Source organism: Talpa occidentalis, unplaced genomic scaffold (assembly GCF_014898055.3).
Source record: "Talpa occidentalis isolate TD23 unplaced genomic scaffold, MPIMG_talOcc4v2.1 talOcc4.3, whole genome shotgun sequence".
Taxonomy (NCBI): Eukaryota; Metazoa; Chordata; class Mammalia; order Eulipotyphla; family Talpidae; genus Talpa; species Talpa occidentalis.
In genome coordinates this window covers 128,789,833-128,810,800 of record NW_023603184.1, presented here as the reverse complement: position 1 = coordinate 128,810,800, position 20,968 = coordinate 128,789,833, and the positions used below count along the sequence as shown (strand labels likewise).

Sequence of the window (20,968 nt, the reverse complement as noted above, 5' to 3'; positions counted from 1 at the left end):
TCTTGGTGAGTGTGTCAGGTACAGTGGGAATTGACAATAGAGGAAAACACTGGATTTTAAAAGAGCTGAGTTGAAATTAAGATTGTTCTTGACCCTGGGCAAATAACTGGTCCTTTGTGAACCTCACTTTCTTCATCTCTAATGGGGGAATAATAACACTCACCTTACCTACCCTCCAGGATTGCTGGGAAGGTTATCCTTGATAATGTTTGCAAAGGTACCTAATGCTTTAAAATGTTGTTTAAAGGAAAAGCATTCCTAAGAAAGGGCATTTGGTTACCCATTTGCTTTCTGAAGCTTCTGCTGTCTCTAAGATGATACAAAGTCAGTGAAATAAGCTTTATCATTGTAACAATAGTCTATGCATGCTACTGGCATGGTCTATGTTACACATTAGCCTTTTTAAAATTTAGTTAGCATCCATTGGGACTATGGTTCTGCAGTTTTGAATAATCCACGAAGTTGTCACTGAAAGCTGATATTCTCTATGTTGATAATGAAGAAAAACACCAATGAACAGCCTTATTAGTGTAAAAAGTCACACACTCCAAAGCCTCTATTCCATTAGGAAAAAACTGAACATATGTCATGTCACATTAATAAATACTGCATGGGCAAAGTGTACCTTATATTAACAGTAAATTCCCCCATGGAACATTGATTTGCTTTTAAATTTTAATCTAGTTCTTTTTTCTTCTATAGATCCTGGTGCAGTCCCCCGCCCCCTTTCTTCAGCAAAGAATGTAAGTTTGTATGAGAAATGCATCGTTCTTTTTAAACCAAAGAGCAGAAAAGAGAAACAAAATGCTGGGGGAAGGAAGGGGGGAAATAAAGGGAAAAATAACAAATTGGTCATTAAAAGGAAAAAGATGCACGAGATAAAGGAGAGGGATGCAAGACGAGCATCTACTATATTGGGCTTCAGTGCAGATGTAAGTATAAAATGCTCCACAAGTCCTGTAATTGAGAAAATCTATCAAATGTCCTGACAGCTGCTCGGGCATTTCCAGAAGCGATAAAACTTGAATTTATTTCACTCCTAGAAAAGGGGCAGTATCACCTTCTGGCGGCTTTAATGAAATGCTATAAAATTCGAGGAAAAACTGTGTTGTAAAGTCATAAAAAGGTAGTCGGAAGTGGATTGTTGGAAACGCTGCGGGTGGGGCTGCCGTGTCTGCAGAGTGACCAGGGGGATCCGAGGCCCCCGGCATGGTCATGAGCCGGACGACAGTTTTCACGTGGGGGCCTGACCCCGGCTGCTCGTGGCCCCAGGGCAATGGGAATGTGATAAAATGAGCAGTGCAGCGTGGACCGAACTCCCGCCAGCGGCCACTCCCAGACCTGGGCTAATGGCTTACCGCTCTGTGCACCCAGGAGCCCAAGCCTCTTTGGAGGCTCACGTGCTCCTTTGGGATTTTGTAGAGGTCACGACATGAATACTCTCGGGGGTGGAATGGATGGTCTCCAACCTTAAGACACTTGTCCTAGCTGCGAACTTGGATGGGAGGTTCCAACAGTTACTTGTTCTTGGGCAAGATTTAGAGCAAACTCAACCCCACCCCCATGTTCTGCTTTAGAATCTGATTGTTCAGGACTTGGCACACACTTGCCTCCTCCCAATTTCCTCAGACTTTGGTTCTACAACTTGATATTTTATTTTCCCCCAAATGATGAGCAACTGGGAGAATAAACATTGGAAGCTCCTTTTTTTTTTTTTTTTAACCCGTTTGGTGCCACGCCTTACACTTTGCACACAGTAGGAGCTTATTGGATTTTTTCCAAGGGGATACAATTTCTCAGGGGCCTCAGGTTGCCAGGTAACATCTTGTACTATCCAACCACTTCTATGGTTGAGTAACTACCCTCCTATTATCTGTACCAGCCTGGGCTAGATTCATTTGTTTAAGATTATTGTACAGGGAGCAGTTACATAGTATTTCATGTTCTCAATGGTTGGTGTTTTAATAAAGTCACATTTTATTCACATAAAGAATTCTATTTCAAAGATAAAGAAACAGTCTCTGAATATTTCTTCAGTCAGTCAAGCTTTGGGCAAAGATTATGAAGTTAAATTGTAAACACTGAGAATACGGGGTCCAAAATGAGGCATTTAGAATGTGAAGATCAAGCAGGCCTCAGAGATGATGTTCTTCCAAAGAGGGGTGGTGAGGAGAAGGGCTTCTTCTGGGGCAGCTCCAAGCAACATTCTGGTGGAGGCCTCTAGAGAGTGCCCTAATCAAAAAACAAAACAGCGAATGTACTACATAAATAAAATTTTAAAAAGGATGATTTCGGGACAGTTCAAGGAAGTAGGAAGGTTCATAAAGTCAAAGGAGATAAAAATCTGAGTGTGGGAATGAGACCTTTTTCTCTTGGTTGAACCAAAGTCCTTGAACCTTGGCATAAAGGGGAAATTTCCACAGCCTAGTTTTGGCCCGCGCCATAGGTGGAAGTAACAGCAGCAGGAATGTCAACCTTTGGAAAATCTTGTGCACACCGTTACTGAGTTATGGCTGTCACTTGAGCAGTGTCTCCGATGGAACAGGATATAAATTTCCCTGAGGCAAAAGAGAGTGCTTGGAAGCCAACAAAGTTTAGTGATCATCCTTTCATTTTTCTACACTCAAGTCCTTTGTCAGCTTCAGAACTGGGAAGTCGGCTATTAAATTAGAGATGAAATAACACCAGGCTCCAGATGTAGCTGCTGTACACTCCTGACTTCAGCCAGATGTGCCCCAACCATTACATTCATCATAATTAGAGCGAAGGTGTGTGGAAGCATCATCCACACACCCACAGGAATCCCGATTTTCTGCTCACTGACTCAGGGAGACGCCCCTCCCTAGCGGCGGGGAGTAATGGGGACGACTCTTCCAAAGTCCTGGAACAGGAAGTTTAAGTTTCATTTTTATGGATAATTGATCCCAACTCTACGTCCCAGTGATTTCCATCAGCTCATTTACAAAGATGTTTGCGTGAGTTATTAAGGAGTCTATGGTGGTCCTGCACCTCTTCCGCCACATCAAACAGAACCAATCTTTGCTGAATTGTTTCCTGTTTGGGGGTAAAGCCTTCCATGTTCCTTCCATCACTCTTCTCCGACTTTTGGTTGGTACAACTCTTGAACTAACACTGACTGGTGTGGGAACTGCTGAGGGCAGTCTCAATTAGTTTTTAGAGGATGTTGAGGGGTTAACTGGAGATGTGGAGGTGGTGGGGGTGTGCTGGGAATGCTGAACTGAAGTCCTCTTGAGCTTCTAGGCACTTAAGTACAGGTATCTTGGTATAGGCAAGGCTGGCCTCGAGGGTGATAGAAAGAGGTCACAGATTATCATAGTCCCAACAATTAGAATCTAGAAATCAAGTCTTTCATAGTTGGAGATGAGACCAGGGATACGTGAAGGGTGTAGAAGCTGCAGCTGAGACCTAGTATGTGTGTCCAGTCATTTCCTTCACAGCCTGTAGACGTCATAATTGACCAGCTTCTGTGTGAGCTGAACCACTTTGGGGGCATGATTGGGAATGAGGGAGCTACATCCTAGATGTCCGTTTAGGATCCTATGTATCAGGAATGATTTTACTTAGAGCCATAAACTATCTTCTGAGAGCTCTTTGCTCAAAGAGCAATTTTTTGTTGAATAAAATGGTAATAACTACCTGGACTGAATAGTCTTTTCTCACATTAACTAAAACAAAATGGACAAAGGCAACAAAAAAGGTCACATGCAAGCTCTAGGTGTTTTATGCTGACCAAGCATGATAGGTCACCTCTAAAAATTCCAGACAACAGGGTGCTTTTATTAGGGGCAAGGATATTAGGGTTATTTGAAAAAAAAATCTTTAGAATATTCTAACATCTCTAATTGGCATTTACTACTGACAAAAGCAACACATTATTCTCTGAAATGCTTTCTAATAATATTCTTCACCTTGACAGTGTGGAAGAAATTTCAGTTTCCTCTTGTATTCCAAAAGGCGGGGAGAGAGAGAGAGAGAGAGAGAGAGAGAGAGAGAGAGAGAGAGAGAGAGAGAGAGAGAGAGAGAGAGAGAGAGAGAGAGAGGGAGAGAGGGAGAGAGAGAGAGAGAGAAGCAGGCAATGAGAATCATGAACAATTTTAGTTCATTCGGAAGTTGGGAAGACTTATTTTTCAAATGAAGTCTTTTAAATCCAGATTCCTATAACAGATGCTCTCAACTCCCAAGTTCCTTCCATCTGTAATTCAATTTTCTTCTAAACGTGATGCTGACATCTGTTGCAATGCAGATATACACTCACTCAAGTACCTGCAATTTCTCTGTAAAGCTTAGTCTCATGTTAAAGAACTGTGAACCTTACTGGGCTGGGGAACAGACACAAGAATCCACAGGGCTGTAGGCAGAAAGAAATTTAATGTCTCTTTCATGGTTCTGATGCATCAGCATCTTTTCCTCCCTGACACCGAGGCTCTTGTTGAAGGTTTTCAGGAAAACATAAAGTATTTATTTAATAGTGCAATTAATTGTTTTAGCTTCACTTCTAGAGTCATCTCAACTCAGCACATGCTAAGGCCTAGCAGGGAGGCAGACACTGTGTCTCAGATTCTTCCTGACAGGGTGGATTAGATGAACACCACACACCTCTCTCAAGTATCTGAAAAACAAAAACAGAGCACTGCATGTTGCATTTAAAGATGCTGATCTTTGTCCTCTTTCTTTATCCCTTTCTCCCAACATTATCCATTTCTCCCAACATTTCTCTCCCAAAGCAAGACCAGCTGAGGCATGGATGGGGTCCAGTTGTCTCATCCCTAATTAATTCATTAGATACTTATTTGTCAAGTCTCTATTCTGTGACTGGTGGTGTGCCGATTGTGGGTGAAAGAAAGATTGATATGAGGTGGGCATTTTTCTTATGAAGACGTTCTTAGGAAATTTAGAATGTAGCTACTTAACACTTCTAAGTGCTTAAGGCATTTGTATTCTAATCACATTTTCAAGAAAATCTTTTTGTTATGCAGAATAAGAACCCAATCCCAGGCAACAAGTATTACTTACACCTGAGAGAATACAAAAAGAAATGATGCTGAATAGACTATGACGTTTTGGAAGAAGGATTAACAATACTAGTTCTATTCTGCAAGTCTTTGGGAATCTATACAGGAAATCTAAATGGTTAAAAAGGCTTGTAATTGTTGAGAAGGACCTAGGCAATGTTTTAAAATTCTAGGTTTAATTTAATATCGACTCTCTGGCTAGACTTGTGGTCTGGGTTTCTTTATGAGAGGAAGGCTGACATAGAAAGCAGGAAAGGTCAAGATCTTATTGGCATTAAATAGGGAACAGTTGGCTACTTTCCCTAGGAGCAAACTCATACTCCATTACACCACCACTTTGCTTATATTTGAAAACAAGAACTAGTCAGCACAGCTGGACAATTTAAAGCCACCACTGATGGCTGAGAGAGTCTAGCCTCTCACATGATTTAGTGCATACATGTTTATGCATGAGGTGACATGCTTCTAGTGGTGAATGCTGATCAGTGAAGGCATTGAGCAGCTACAAGTATCAGGGAAGTCTTTGTTTAAGCCGTAATACAAATGAACATTTATTGACCACTTATTATATCTTAGACACTGTGCTAAGTGCTTTATATGTTTTACTTGATCCTCACAACAATGTTATGAAGTAACCTCAAGGAATAAGCCCTTTTACAAATAAAAAGTAGAGACTCAGAGAGGTTAAGCAACTTAGCAAAGGCCACTAGCTAGCAAGATGCACCCATGGGAGCTGACCCCAAGCTCCATGCCATCAGGTTGCACTGGAGGTTCAGTGGGTCCTGGTCTTTCTCTGTATGGATTATCTGTCCTCAACTGTTTTTTTTTTTTTTTTTAGAAAAATAAACTAGATAATTTTAACGCTCTGGGGGTATTCACAATGTAGCGGCAGGAAGACACGCAGCAGGTTTTCTATAATCTGAGCAGACGTGTGTAGAGTCCTGGAGTCCTCGGTGGCTTTTCAGGCTTTTATTGATCTTTTACCTGGTACATAGCAACAGGGGTGCAGGTGGGGGGGGGCAGGAGGCAAATGGCAGGAGGGCAGAAAAGCCTGATAATTACTTATCCTACACGTAGGTTTTTAAGCAGTTCCCTGATCTGAGGAAAAGAGCCTAATCATTTTCTTTAATCCTATTCCTATATTTTCAGTCATTGCTGGAGAAAATCATAAAATCAGGGCAAATGATTTCACTCTAAAGACAACATAAGCTCAGAAATGGCTTCTTTAGCTGCCTAGCACGCTCTGTATCCATTCACCAGGGAGCCCAGCACAGCTGTTTTAAAGATTCCAGGGTCTTAAGCTCTAGTACCAACCCAACCCCTGTGGGATTAAAGACCTTGGCAGATGACCTTTGCTCTAATTCACTGAGAAAATGAGACCTACATGACAAGAGCTAGCCTTTCTTGCCTTGTTAAAATGCCCTTAAGTGTTCATTCCATTTCTTTACCTCTTATCTAGGAGGAAGGAACACTCTAATCTTTCTTTTTAAGGCTAATCCTACCTTTGTGTTCATCTACCTCCTTCTTGCTACTTCCAAGGTCTGCTTTTCCAGTAGCTTCTCTCCCCTCCACTTACCCTTCCCTGGAGGCATGAAGGCCTTGGCCTAGTGCACAGGAGCTAGGAGGGACTAGAACAGGCTGCCTGACCACATGCCCATTTACTAGGCACGACCACTAACCCAACTGCTTGACCTTGGGTAATTTAATTTCCCTAAGACTCAACTTCTTCATCTTTAAAATGGCGAGATCACATAATATGGTTGTGAGGATTCCTTGAGATGATCCATGTTGAGGTACATTTAGCCCTTGAGGTACACTTTTTTTTTTGCTGCCAGCTGTCTTCACTTCCTCCCACAACCAGCTTCTGCTCATGATTACCATTCTCTGTCAGTGACATCACTCCCTGCCCAGGATTCTTTGGTTTTAACCGACTATCTTCCGGAAGTGGCTGCTACATACTTTGGTAAATATTTGTGTTCCCCTCCCACTGAACCATCCTTGCTGTTCCATGTTTCCCATTTTTCCAGGAAATTCTCCCACTTTAGAGATTTTCATCTTCCATGGTCTATATTTTTAAAACTTTATTTTAAAAAAAAACATTTCCTTCTAAGTACTTATAATGCTTCCAATTTTCTTTAACAGTCAGAAACCTCAGTGATTCCAAAAGGTCCAGATGGAACAGCAGAGAGTCTCTATGTGACCTTGGGTAAGTTCTTTAACTTCTTGTGTCTCAGTTCCTCATCTCCCTGCAGGGTTGTTGAGAAGTTTAAAAAGAATTATTCTGAATAAAGTGCTTAGAAGAGTGCCTGTTATGACTGAGCACTCAGGTAAACATTACTCATTATAAGAATGGGCACTTGGGGGCTTCTCTCTTGTTATCAGTAGCTCAAGAAAATATATAGAAATACCTGGACCTTCACATCACAGATTGTAGCAAAGGGGGCTAGGTTATCATCAAGAGGCTTTGTTAATAAATAAGGAAATATGGAGCTATGCTAGGTTAGATTCAGAATTTAGGCAGGAACATTCCAGCAGCTTTGGTAATCCTGAAAATGTCTAGAATATTGCACAATTTGATTCAAAGTTCTCCTGCCATACAGACTTAATTGGTTCTTTTCTATCTAAGGACAGCAACCCACCCTTCCTAAAGGAAGTCGAAAGGATAAAAACATTAAAGTTGAAAGGGCTTGTTAGCAACCACTTCTGACTTCCTGCTGCCACAGGTCCGGAGAGAGCGTGCGTGATGCTCGTGGTCTGGCCTCATTCAGAAAACAGTATGGTTCTAGACAGCAGGGCCCCTCTCACCCAGAAGAGGAGAAGCGGGGGTTCACAGAGATAGGGTTGTCTGTTGACTCCTTTTCTGCCATTTCCTGTGTGGTTCCTGCGTCTTCCATCTAAGTTACTGACTCAGCTTAACCCTGCTTAGCTTGCAAGACCTTTCAGGGAAATCAGAGCACGAGATGCAGTCACTGCAAGTTGTCACACATGATTAAGGAGCCGGAGGGAGTGATTTATGTGGAAAGATTAAAATCCCTAAATATGGATGGCCCATGCTGCCCTGATTGAGTGGGGTCTTCAGGTATTTGAAAACTGCCCTGCAGGAAGGCTGGACTTTAGGAGGGGCAGGGATGGAAGGGGATGCAGGTGGCAAAAACCTGAGGATATTAAAATAGGATCTTACTTCCTGATGAAGTTGAAAAGATTAGACTCAGACAGGAAATTCTTCTTTCTGTGGCTTTTTTTTTTTGTCCAGGCTGCTGGTTATTTCTGGAATTTTCTACATGTAGAACTTGTAGCTCTGTGTCATCAGACAGACAGTCCTCAGTAGCTCTAACCCCCTTCCTCTGCAGTATCCCCATGGCTGGGGTTCCTTTTGCTTCTTCTCACTGTTTCTCCACCAGGCCCCTCCTTTGTGTCTCTCCAGCTTCTCTGTGACCCCCCATCTCCTCCACTCTTCCTCCACTTCCAGTCAAATAGCACTTTTTCAGTGCCCTGATTTTAAGTTACAACTGTGAAGCTAGAGTTAATTAGCGAAACGACTTCATATTGAACTATAAGTGAGATAATTAACTGAATCTCCCAGATAACACTGACCAAGCTCTTAGCCAGTGTTGGAATTTCAACACATTGTGTGTGTGTTTATTTCACTGTATAAAGAATGGTGGAAAGATAAGGAGGTTTTTCAGCAGCCTATACAGGACCACATTCATGCAAACTACAACTTGTTCCCAATGTGGCTAAGCAGGCATATGGGTCACTTACTAATTGGAAGATCCAGGAAGACTTTTTAATGCAGCCATGCTGATGTCAAAGACGGAAAGATGAGTCTGAGTTAGCAATGTAAGGGGAGGTGAGAGAGAAGAGGGATATTTCCTAAATTTCTGAGGAGTGCCCTGTTTACCCGTAGTCTACCCATGCCATGATTTGGACCACAGAGTTACTCTACCATTAATTGTAATAGACCAACTATAAGAATGCTAGTCTAGTCACATATATTCTCTTTTTCTAAAGAGCAAGTTAAAGATAGTCAACTGGTGCTTCTTCCCTGCTCCATTGACCTTACATGACTCACTAAATCTTCTGTGGTCTTCTTTTGACCCTTCCCCAGTGGGCCTTGAGCTTCCATTTTGCAACTCCCAGATCATACCATTCCCTTTTGGACCTCTGTCCCCTTCAACAGTTTTTCTCTGGTTCCTGGATTATCCCCCTCACTGTTTGAATTTGTCTGCCAAACTCTTGACTTCTTTGGTAAAAGACCTTAAAAATCACCTCCTCAAGGAAGACCTCCATGATTGAGCCTTCTTCTACAGTATTATAATGCCTTGTACTTTTCTCTATTTCTACTTGTATTAATATCATACTTACTTGATTATAAGTTGCCCCTTCTGGCCTGTGAGTATGTTCTGTTCTTCTTGGATGTTCAGTGCTCAGCATAGTTTTGGGCGTAAGGTAGATACTTAGTGAATGTTTGTTAAATGAATGAATGAATAAGTGGTGGGATATTTATGCATATTCCATAATTGTACTGTGAATGTATAAACACTCATGAATTAGCAATAAACTGGAACTCAAATAGTGAAACATTTTGGACTTTCCATTTTATTGAAAAATTAAAAAAATGTGCATACATTTAATCACTCAGCCCCAAGTAGTATAACTCTATTTTTATGGGTAAATTGCAGGTGTCTCTCTTTAAAAATAATTTCCTTAAATGTGAGAAGATTTATTTTTTGGCTCATATCTGTTAGGTTATTATAGTGTTTTTAAATATCTGGCTTAGATCACTTGAAATTCTTAAATTATACTTTAAGCAGCTATTAGCATAATGATATTATCTATTAATAGAGATTCCTACAGGAGTAAAGGTACCTGCAATTTACATGAAATCAGAAAACTTGGTGTGATTAGTAGCATCACAACAACCCAGCATGACTATTGTAATGAGTACATTTCCCGTCACTGTAATTATCTCCTGAAACTTTTATTGGGAACATTGATTGCTATTTGCTCACTCATTCAATTTGAGAAAATGGAATGATGAACAAATGCCAGAAGTGAAATAGTGGATGAACAGGTCCTGTGCAAAATATGTGCTGAATGATCACAAAACCAGCCATTTGTGTTGACTGGGAGAACTGTGTGACTTTTCTGGGTTTGAAATAAATGATAGATTCATTTAATTACCAAGAATTTCAGCAAAAAAGATGAAGGAGAGATGGATGATTTTCCAGGAGAGACTATGAAATGATGACCAGTATTTGAAGAACATTGGGCAGAATGTCTCACATCCCCTCCTCCTGCTCAGGGCATTGTTTACCTGCTTGAAGGAAGGAGGGATTTAACTTCTTAAATCTGTCCATCTCTTCATCCTCACCGCCAAGCTGCCATCACTTATTCTCTGGATCACTTCAACTCCCTCCTTATTGTTCGCCCCACTTCTACCTCTGCTTCTCTCCAATTCATTCCCTCTACTGCAAAGTATTCTTTCTAACCAGCAAATCTGATCACATCACCCTCCTGCTCAAAGTACTTCTCTCACTCCCCAAATCTTTATCTTAGTTTAGAAGGGCTACTGTTATGCAATCCACATTTAGCCATGCAGCCTTACAGCTGTCACACTGCAGCTTTACAACTCCTGTGGAATTCTTCATATACCCTAGCCACAAGGAAAGCTAAGGACTCCTGCTGGTCTCTCCTTCTTGATCATAGCCTCCATGCTTCTGCCTCTCCCCTCATCCCAAGCTAACTCCTAATCTTCCTTCAAGGCTGGAGTTTCCCTCTGCAGTCCAAGGGCATCCTTTACATACTCCTACTTTAGCACTTATCACACCGTTCTGAAATTGCCTCTTCACTTGTCTGCTCTGAGACTGCAAAGTCAATGAGTACAGACTGGGTCTGTCTGGTTTGTCTTGTTTCCTTAGCACTGAACATGGAGAGAGAGAGAGAGAGGACAGTCAGAAATGGCTTAGAGAAGGGGCCATTCTATTTTCTACTTTTTCTTGTGGCTGCTTTTAATTCAGGTTAAAGGCAAAGTGTTCATTAAGCCCCAGTAGCTATTTCTAAACATTGCTTTATACTCTCTCCATATCAGTGAGTTTTCTTTCTGGATTCAAAGGACAGAATGGAAAGTAAGGCTGTGGTTCTAATGGGATTGCTCCAAGTACAGAAAATGTAAATGTATATGGACATATGTGGTCTGTTTCTCCCAGATCCATGCAGAGGGGCTAGTAGCTGATAGAGCAGAACTGCAGCTTGTGTGTGTGTGTGTGTGTGTGTGTGTGTCTCGGTATATTGTATTGCCAAGCACGAAGATGGGTTGGCTTTGTTAGAAATTAATGCCTGTGATTTCTTCTAATAAAGCAGTTGCTGAGCTCTGCTTTCTTTGCTAAAGAATGACCTACGTGTTTCAAAATGGTATGTTTCAGAAAAAGAAAATTTGCTAAACCCTAGAAGGTTGCCCTAAGATGTCTGATCACACTGTAACCCAGATTTTATGACTAGAAAAGATTTTTTCTAGTCTCTCTGAATATGTCTGTATATGTGTGTAAACATGATTGGCATTGGACCAAAACAATTTAGAAGAATGTCACTTACATCAAGAAAATGAAATTGCAGGGCCTCCCCGGTGGCGCAGCGGTTGAGTGCTGGGTTGCGAAGCTGCCCGCAGCCTCTGCGGCGCCGGTTCGATCCCCGGCTGCTCCCCGGCCACCAGAGGAGGGTCCCACATGGCGCGCAGACCTCTCCTGCCGCCCGCTGCTCCCCTCAGCAGTGTACTTCGGTCCTTCTGCCTGCTCTGCTCCCCGCTCTGGCTCTAGTGAATTCTCTCACCCTCCTGTGCTTCTGACTGTACCCAGTGCATGTATAAAACGAAACAAACAAACAAATAAATAAATAAAACATGCCTCTATTAAAAAAAAAAAAAAAAAAAAAAAAAAAAAAGAAAATGAAATTGCAGAGCCTAATAAAAGGTTCCGGTAGGTTATACGAGATCTTGATTTTTCCCTTGCATTTATTAAAATTCTTTTGCATACCACATCTTTTTTTTTTTTTCCTTAAAAAAAAAAAAAGAAAACTTTTTCCAAAGTCCGCCCCCCCCCCAGCTGCCATTGAGATTTCGTTGGAGATTTGCTATACAAGCTCTTCTAGCTCCCTTCTTTCTGTCATGGACTAAAGATAATCGTGCGAATGTTCTCTGGCCACTGCTTAACTCTACGGTGCCACAAGCACCTCGAGCCGCATGGCTGCTTTTGTCTAACAAACGGTACAAATTGGGTAATGTGTTTGAACAAGTCTGGCGGATTCCTGCCAGGATGCAGAGCAAGAAGAAAGGGAAGCCTTAAAAGATGCCTGGTTCACTTCCTCCCCGGCCTTCTCAAAGCTAGTCCAAGGTCCCTGACAGAGGCTTAGAAAGCACCAAGCTTATTAAAAAATGGCAAAGTAATTAGAGATATCATTTGAATTTCTTCTCGAAAACTATCAGTCTGCCTTGGGGGATTGGCAAGACGGTCAGTGGTTACTTAGCCACCCAGACGAACTCTCCTCTCTCTAGTTTTTTGGGACTTCAAGTTGTATCTTGTTCCTTTAAGCAAAACAGCTAACTTGACTTGTCTCTGACTTATGGGAATAACTGAATTCTTATGGCAGGGGCTGAGTAACCAGAGAGCAACAAATGAAAATTCACCCCAAACGCACCTACACTCACCCATCCACAAACCTGTGGGCTCGTCTACAGTGCTCTCTGGTTTGGAGAGAGTGATTTGGAGAAAATTCATGTATTTTTTACCTTTTAAATTTTCCAACCCAACTTAGGGATCAGAGCTATAAATATCACCAGGGAGTATGAGAAAGTAAATCTTTGCATGATCAAGGATTATGTGAGTTTTTAAAAGTTGAGAAATTCTGTGATGGAGAGGAGGGGGGGTCAGTTAGCACCCTAGCCTGCGCACTTATATCGACAGACTACACCTTGGTGGAGGGGATAGTCACATGACAAAGAAACTAATGTCAATTGAATGCTCCATTCTTGTCCCTGCATTTTGAGTGATACATATATTTGATTTTCACAACAAAGCTTTGATTCCACCTATTTAAGGATAGGATGAGATTTAGTAACTTGCTCAAGTACACCCTTCTGGTAAGAGGCAGAGTGGGGACTTGAACCCTGATTTCTCTGATGCCAGATACAACTCCAATTGTATCACCTGAAATAATTGGGGGAAAACCAATGAGCTACACAGTGGAGTTGGAGCTGCTATTCCACCTTATCACAGCACTAGCTTTTCTCTTGCCGACTGCCTCTCTCCTGCTTTTGAGAGCCTCATTGCTGCTTGGGTAGCTCTTCCTTCCCTTGAGAGGTGTGCATGCCACTAGAGTTTGCACCTTTACACAGAATCAGGAAGAAGGCGGGTTTTTTTTAAACTTATTTTTTAGGAAAGTTTGAGAGGAAGTTACAGAGATTTCCCATCTGGCCCTGGCTCCTCCCCCACATGTGCAACCCCTCCCACGATCAACACCCCAACCTGAGTGGTGCATTTGTTAAGACTGATGAACCTGCATGGAGACATCATTATCTTCCAGAGCGCAAAGTTTACATTCGGTTTCGCTCCTGATGCTGTATTTTCTATGGTTTTAGACAAATGTGTAATGACACGTCTCCATCATTATAGTGTCACCCAGAATGTTTTCACTGCCCTTAAAATCCTCGGTGCACTACCTATTCATAATTTCTTGTTCCCTTGAGGCCTCAATCCCTGGAAATTACTGATCTTTTTACTGTCTCTGGAGCTGGAAGTGTAGTTTTTATTTTACACTGGTTTTTTTACACTGTGTTTTTACAAGGGCAAGGGTGTGGGGCTGTGTCTTGAGCTTGTCATTACTTTTCCATCCAATTAGAATCAGCTTGTGTATCTACACTGCATCATCCATAACACACCTTTGTGAAGGCTTCTCTCTAGGCAAACCACAGTAGCTTTCTACCTGGGAGACAGGGGAAGATGGAAGCTACACTGAGGATTCACAGAGCAGCTTAACAACCTAGTTAGGGAGATAGACTGGATATATACTTATCTCCTATCTCTTTCGATCTCTATATCTGTATATATGTCATTGACTATAAAATTAGAGCAGCGAGAAAATTTTTCAGGGCTTCAAACACCTGCGAATTGAGAAAGTGGGTAAATATAGCCAGGAGATTTTTGAGAGGAGTTGAAATTGAACATGTTCCTTTTAGAACCTGATAATGCCTGCTTATTAGCCTTTCATGAAGACAGATAAGGGTTATTTTATTTTTTAAACAAACTCCTCTTTTGTACAACAGTAGACTGAATCGTCAGGAGTTGGCAAGGTCCTTTCTGATGTTTATTGGAGCAGCTGTGGAAATAATTTTGTACCTTGGATTCTATGATTTATTTCTATTATGAATATATTTGGGATTTATTTTAAGGCTTTCAAAAACTGGGAGTGTTGTGGTCTCAGAATTATTTTTTATTACACATTGTCTCCCTGGCTGCATTTCAGGTGCTGGCTGAGTTCTGCTCCATGGATTGTGTCAGCATGCGAAATGCTGCTGAATGATAATAATTATGATAATTATATGTATATAAACGGTGGAATTAGGTTCTGACTCTATTCAGCTGAACTTGACATTTGACTTTACTGACTCAGTTTTCGCATCTTTAAAATGAAGATAATTGATAAGAACCCTGTCATCTGTGAAGACTGGGCACACTCATACTTGAAAAGAGATTTGAACCCTGAATAAAGGTGCTTCGAGAGCAAATTGTTATTTATTTCAGTCAATCTGTTTTACAGGTTGACATCTTGGACAGGAGGGAAACTTCCTGGCACTGTCAGTTCAAGATTCAAAATGAGAAGGAAATAAAGACAGTGTACAAGGAGGATGGGAAGAGCTGACTCTCTCAGTGCAGTGTGGCTTCCTTGCTGCCACCATGTACCAGAATCACCACCTTTTTCACGCAATCTTATTCTTGAAAGACAAGCTATATACTCTTTGCTCATAATACATAGCCACACATCCCAACTGTTTGAACTCTTCTGACTCTCCTTGTCTCAAATTCATTGATTCTCTGCTTCAGTGGGAGTTTCCAAGAGAAGTGGAGCAAATCCTTCTGCAGGGAGAAAATATCAATCATCTAGAACCCCCAACATTGATTTGGAATCCACCTTTATCTGCTTTAAGTGAAGATTCAACAATAGACAAAGGACAGAAGACCACAGGAAATAGAAAAGTGACTTATCTAGTGAGTCCCTTTGAGACAAACTAGTATCTAGTGAGCTGTGGACTGGATCCTGAGGAAAATAGGAAAATCTTGAAACTAGTGTTTTTGCCTCCCAGAGCTTAGAATAGAGTTGGGGAGAAAAACATGCTAATAGTTATGCAACGCGGTGAGACAGTTTCTAACTATTGCCAGGCCATCACTTCCCTTCCAGCTCCACAATATGGATCCCTCTTTCCTGACTCCCCCAGGCTCCAGAAATCTTTTTCTGTCCAGGAGAGTGTGCTGGGAGCAGAAGGGCACCTTATCTGGGTGAGGGGACCCAGAATCATGATCCTCTCCTATGGAGACAGCTTGACCATCTCAGATGGTCAGACTCTCTCCTTGTTCAATTCATAGTCACTTCCAATACGACAAATGCATCCTCCAATGCTTAGACCTGGTGGTTTCAGAGTTTTGGTCCCCAAAGTTTCTGCCCCAGGGTCTGAAAATACCTTCTCACAGATCTTTAAAAGCACACAATATATGATACCCATGTTGCTGGAAAAGAGGAAGCCTTTTCCTAGTCCCCTAAGGCTGCCGTGATGACTATTACCTTAGGGACCACCAACATGACCTACTCTCACATCTTTTGTCAGAGGGAGGAAAAGCAGACAAAGGAAATGAAACCACAGTTTTCAAGTCGGCGAACAAATATGTGCTGAGCAGCAACAAAATGGCCTTTTCCTATAACTTATTGTATTTAATTTCCATGATAAAGCCCACAAAGTAGTTGCAATTCTCCCCATCTTATTGAACAGAAAACCGTGGCTCATAGGACCTAAACTACTTAATCACAATCATGCATTTAGTAGGTCAGATACTACATGTATTTTCAGTTGCTCAGAGCAGTGTTTCTCTTCTGTGCCACAACTTCTGGTTCAAAAGAGGAAGCATTTTCTTTGACTTGTGATGTTTTAGGGGCAGGTTTGTGAGGAAGAAGTATTTGTTTTGTTGTTTTTTTTTATTAAAAAAATTTATTTTTATATTCCCCATACAATTGCAACCCCCTTATTTTGACCCCAATCCCTCTCCTCTCCACCCCTCACCCCCAATAGAGTGTCTCTGGTTCATAGTTTTTTGTTGATTTTGATTTTCGCTTTCTTATAGTTATTCATTTTCCTGGTCCCTTATTTAAGTTTTCTAGATTCCTGCTATGAGTGAGACCATCGGTATTTTTCTTTTTCTTTCTGGCTTATTTCGCTGAGCATGATCCCTTCCATGTTGCTGCAAATTGCATGTGTTTATCTTTTTTGAATGCTGAGTAATATTCCATGGTGTATATGTACCACATCTTCTTGATCCAGTCATCTATTTTTGGGCATTTGGGTTGTTTCCAAAGCTTAGCTATTGTAAACAGTGCTGCTATAAACATAGGGGTGTAGGTGCTCTTTGGAATTGAAGTTTCTATGTCCTTTGGGTAAATACCTAGGAGTGGAATTGCTGGATCATATGGAAGCTCTATATTTAGTAGGTCCAGAAATCTCCACACAGCCCTCCACAGTGGTTGGACCAGTTTGCACTCCCACCAACAGTGTGGGAGAGTTCCTTTTTCTCCACATCCTTGCCAACATTTGTTGTTGCTAGTTTTTTTAATATGTGCCATTCTCACTGGTGTAAGATGGTATCTCATGGTAGTTTTGATTTGCATTTCCCTGATTACAAGTGATGTTGAACATTTTTTCATATGTCTGTTGGCCATTTGCATTTCCTCTTCAGAGAAGTTTCTTTTTAGCTCTGCTGCCCATTTTTTGACTGGATTATTTTCTTTGTTGTTGTTGAGTCTCATCAGCTCTTTGCAGATTTTTGTGATCAGTCCTTTATCATTAGTGTTGGGTACAAAAATGTTCTCCCAGTTGGTGGGGTTTCTCTTTGTTTTTGTTATTGTCTCTTTTGCTGTGCAGAAGCTCTTTAATTTGATGTAGTCCCAGCTGTTTATCTTTGCCTTCACTATCACCGCTTTGGGTGATGTGTCTGTAAAGATGTCTTTGATGTGCAAATCACGTAGTGTTTCGCCTATATTTCCTTCTATGCATTTTATGGTTTCAGGTCTTATGTCTAGTTCTTTAATCCATTTTTTTTTATAGAGGCATGTTTTTATTTATTTATTTGTTTGTTTGTTCGTTCGTTTTGTTTATACATGCACTGGGTACAGTCAGAAGCGCGGGAGGGTGAGAGAATTCACCAGAGCCAGAGCAGGGAGCAGAGCAGGCAGAAGGACCGAAGTACACTGCTGAGGGGAGCAGCGGGCGGCAGGAGAGGTCTGCGCGCCATGTGGGACCCTCCTCCAGTGGCCGGGGAGCAGCCGGGGATCGAACCGGCGCCGCAGAGGACGCCGGCAGCTTTGCAACCCAGCGCTCAACCGCTGCGCCACCGGGGAGGCCCCCTTTAATCCATTTTGAGTTGATTTTTGCATATGGTGTGAGGTAATGGTCAAGCTTCATTCTTTTGCATGTAGTGACCCAGTTTTCCCAGCACCATTTATTGAACAAACTTTCTTTGTTCCAATGCATAGTCTTTGCTCCTTTGTCAAAGATTAGTTGACCATAAATCTGTGGGTTTATTTTTGGATTTTCTATTTGATTCCATTGGTCTGTGTGTCTGTTCTTGTTCCAATACCATGCAGTTTTGATGATTATGGCTTTGTAGTATAGTTTGAAGTCTGGGAGTGTGATGCCTCCATTTCCTTCTCTTTTTTTCAGGAGAGCTTTGGCTATTTGGGGTTTTTGGTGATTCCATATGAATTTCATCAATAATTGTTCTATTTCTTTGAAGAATGACATTGAAATTTTTATTGGAATAGCATTGAATCTGTATATTGCTTTTGGTAGGATGGCCATTTTAATAATGTTTATTCTTCCAATCCATGAGCAGGGGATGTATTTCCATTTCTTTGTGTCTTCTTCTATTTCTTTTAACAGTGTTTTATAGTTTTCTTTGTATAGGTCCTTTACCTCTTTTGTTAGATTTATTCCCAAGTATTTGATTTTTTTTGTTTCAATAATAAAAGGGATTTTTTTTGATATCTTCTTAGGAAGAAGTATTTGAACTGGCTTTTGACTGAATTATAGTCTTTGGCTGGACAGTAGAAGAAGGCAAACCTATTCCTGGACCAAGAGGATTCACATGATTAAAACCACAGGTTGGGAAAGTGGCAGGTGTATTTGTGTGTGGACTGTTTGGGCTGGAGAGGAGGGCTCATTCATATAATGAAATGGCACCCAGCCAAAGAAAGGGGAACAATGAAGACAGCTTCTGCCGTTGTTATGATTTGGGAGTTTCAGCCACCTCTGTTAAATGAGGACAAACAAGGCTGACCTCCCCCATCGGCAGGCTGGGATTCTGACTCATCAGTGACTGGGAAGTGGCATGCTCCATTATTTGAGGCATGATATTATATCCACCAGCTATTTTGTGCATTTGAATTTTTGTTCCATTGAAATGATTCTCTCAGTGGGAGCTCAATAGCAACGGGCATGATGGTGGTTTTTCTATGTTGCCAGAAACTAGGTCTGAATTTCTTCCAGCGCCTCCTGCTCTAAAGCACCTCTTATGATTAATTAACCTTTTGTGGAGTAACTAGGACATCTGTGTGGGATGAGATGTACTTTGGTCAGACTTCAGTTTTCAGTTGTTCAGCAAGAGGATAATTAATTATAAGAGCTGAATCTGAACAGAAGATTGTTGGAGGAAATCCAAATGAAGCAAAACATCTAATTATCAATGAACAGGAAGCAATTTTTTTTACCGATGTTTTTGTGGGAGTGAATAAAATACTTAATACAATATAAATAAGGTAGTAATGACTTAGATGTCTTTTTTGAGTGTACACATAAAGCAAAAAAATTTGAGATATTTGTGTTTTTGGAGATAAAATGCAATGAAATAACCATAACTAAACAAATAAGAAACAGTGGCCAAGTTAGTGTCTAAAATAAATATGTATCCCTTTGAGATAATTGTTGGTTGAGTTTAACAGGATATATCTAGAATCACCTGCCTATTATTGCTACTGGCAAATAACAATAAACACCTCTTGTCTAGAGAATAAGGTTGGATTAAGATGCAAAGCAAGAGATAAAATGCAGGAAGCTAAAGACATTGCAAAATCAATTTTTTTTTTAACATAAATGGTTTCGATGATAGTGATGGTTTCCTAGTGCTTAGCTTTTTGAGGTGAATTGCCTCTAGTTTTTAGCCCATGATACCTACATGATACATACAATCTTCCACAAACCCCAAAGCCTAAAACAGCCAAAGATTCTAACTTGACTTATTTAACTATGATGATGGAGTCCCTTGATGGACAAAGTGGGAAATTTCTAGTCTCAAACAAAATGATCTTTAAAAAAAAATATATTTATATATATGTATGTTTTACATCATTCAAACAAAATAATCTTTAAAGTACATTGTTGCCCACGTTTCCTGATAACTTATAAAACTGCATGAATCTTTTTCATTGAGGGAATATGATTCTAGTTCAGTTTTATAAATATCCAGCCTCCATGGCATGAAGATATTATGTCCCTTTTTACTTATATCTCCAGCTGCAGTAAATAGCATTTGTTCCTATTTTTTTCCTTTCTACTCCTGGCTTCTGCTGCCTCATATTAGAACTTGCTCTCCACTTTGTGTCTCTTGGATTCTTCAACTTTGTTTTATGTACTTGTTGGGTCTCTTGCATTTCTGTACATCTTGCAAGCAGAGGCATTATAGCTTTTGTTCTCAACTATCTCTACATTTTTTATTTAGTGGTTTATTATATAGGTTTCAGATGTACAGCATTATAATTTGACATTTGCACATACTGTATTATGGTTACCACCAAATGTCTAGTTTGTATCTGCCACCATGCAATTGATTCCTTTTACCATATTTGCCCCCCAAACCCTCTTCCCCTCTGGTGACCACCATTTTATTCTTATAATCTAAGAGTGTTTCTGTTTTAAGTTTTGGGCATGTCACTTTATATTTCAACCTCTGTATATGCTACATTATATAAGTATAATATATAGTTGTGTATATGTAGTCCCTTGGTGTGAATGGGGAACTGGTTCCAGAACACCCCCGTCATACCTAAACCCTAAGATACTCAAGTCTCTTATATAAAATGGTGTAGTATTTGCACATGCACACTTTCACACATCTTATCGTATACTTTGAATCATCTCTATGTTACTTATAGTACCTAATACAATGTAAATGTTATGTTGATAGTTGTTATACTGTATTGTTTAGGCAATAATGACAAGGAAAAAAATCTTGACATTTTCAGTATGTATGTAATCACAGCAGTCCTGACTACATTGTCTGTATTTTCCATCCAGGTTGGTTGAATCCGTGGATATGGAGCCTGCAGATAGAGAGGTTATACTCTGACTGTGTATATTAATATATAATGTATCTATAATATATCTACAGCTATAGTGACTTATGAGGAATTGGCTCATGAGATTTTTGGAAGCTGAGAAATCCCATGATCTGCCAAGTGTGGTGGGGTGCTCTAGAAAAATTGGTGGTGTAATTTTGTCTGAGTCTGAAGGCTTGAGAAACCACTGAGCTGATGGTATAAATCCCAATGTGAGGGAAGAAGATGAAATGTCCCAGCTCAAACAGTGAGGTAGGAAGTAAGAGGAAAATTCTTCTTTTTCCACCTTT

The 20,968-nt window shown here is 40.7% G+C and overlaps 1 long non-coding RNA gene across 2 annotated transcripts in view; it reads left to right on the top strand.

The window, feature by feature from the left end:
* The first annotated feature begins 704 nt into the window (after positions 1-704).
* LOC119256145 (uncharacterized) overlaps positions 705-20,968 on the top strand; it is a 36,600-nt gene continuing 16,336 nt past the window's right edge. For both annotated transcript variants that reach the window (XR_005127642.1, XR_005127643.1), the window contains exons 1-3: positions 705-743; positions 7,176-7,239; positions 18,342-18,449. This is a non-coding gene — a long non-coding RNA (uncharacterized LOC119256145). The remainder of the gene's footprint in view (positions 744-7,175; positions 7,240-18,341; positions 18,450-20,968) is intronic.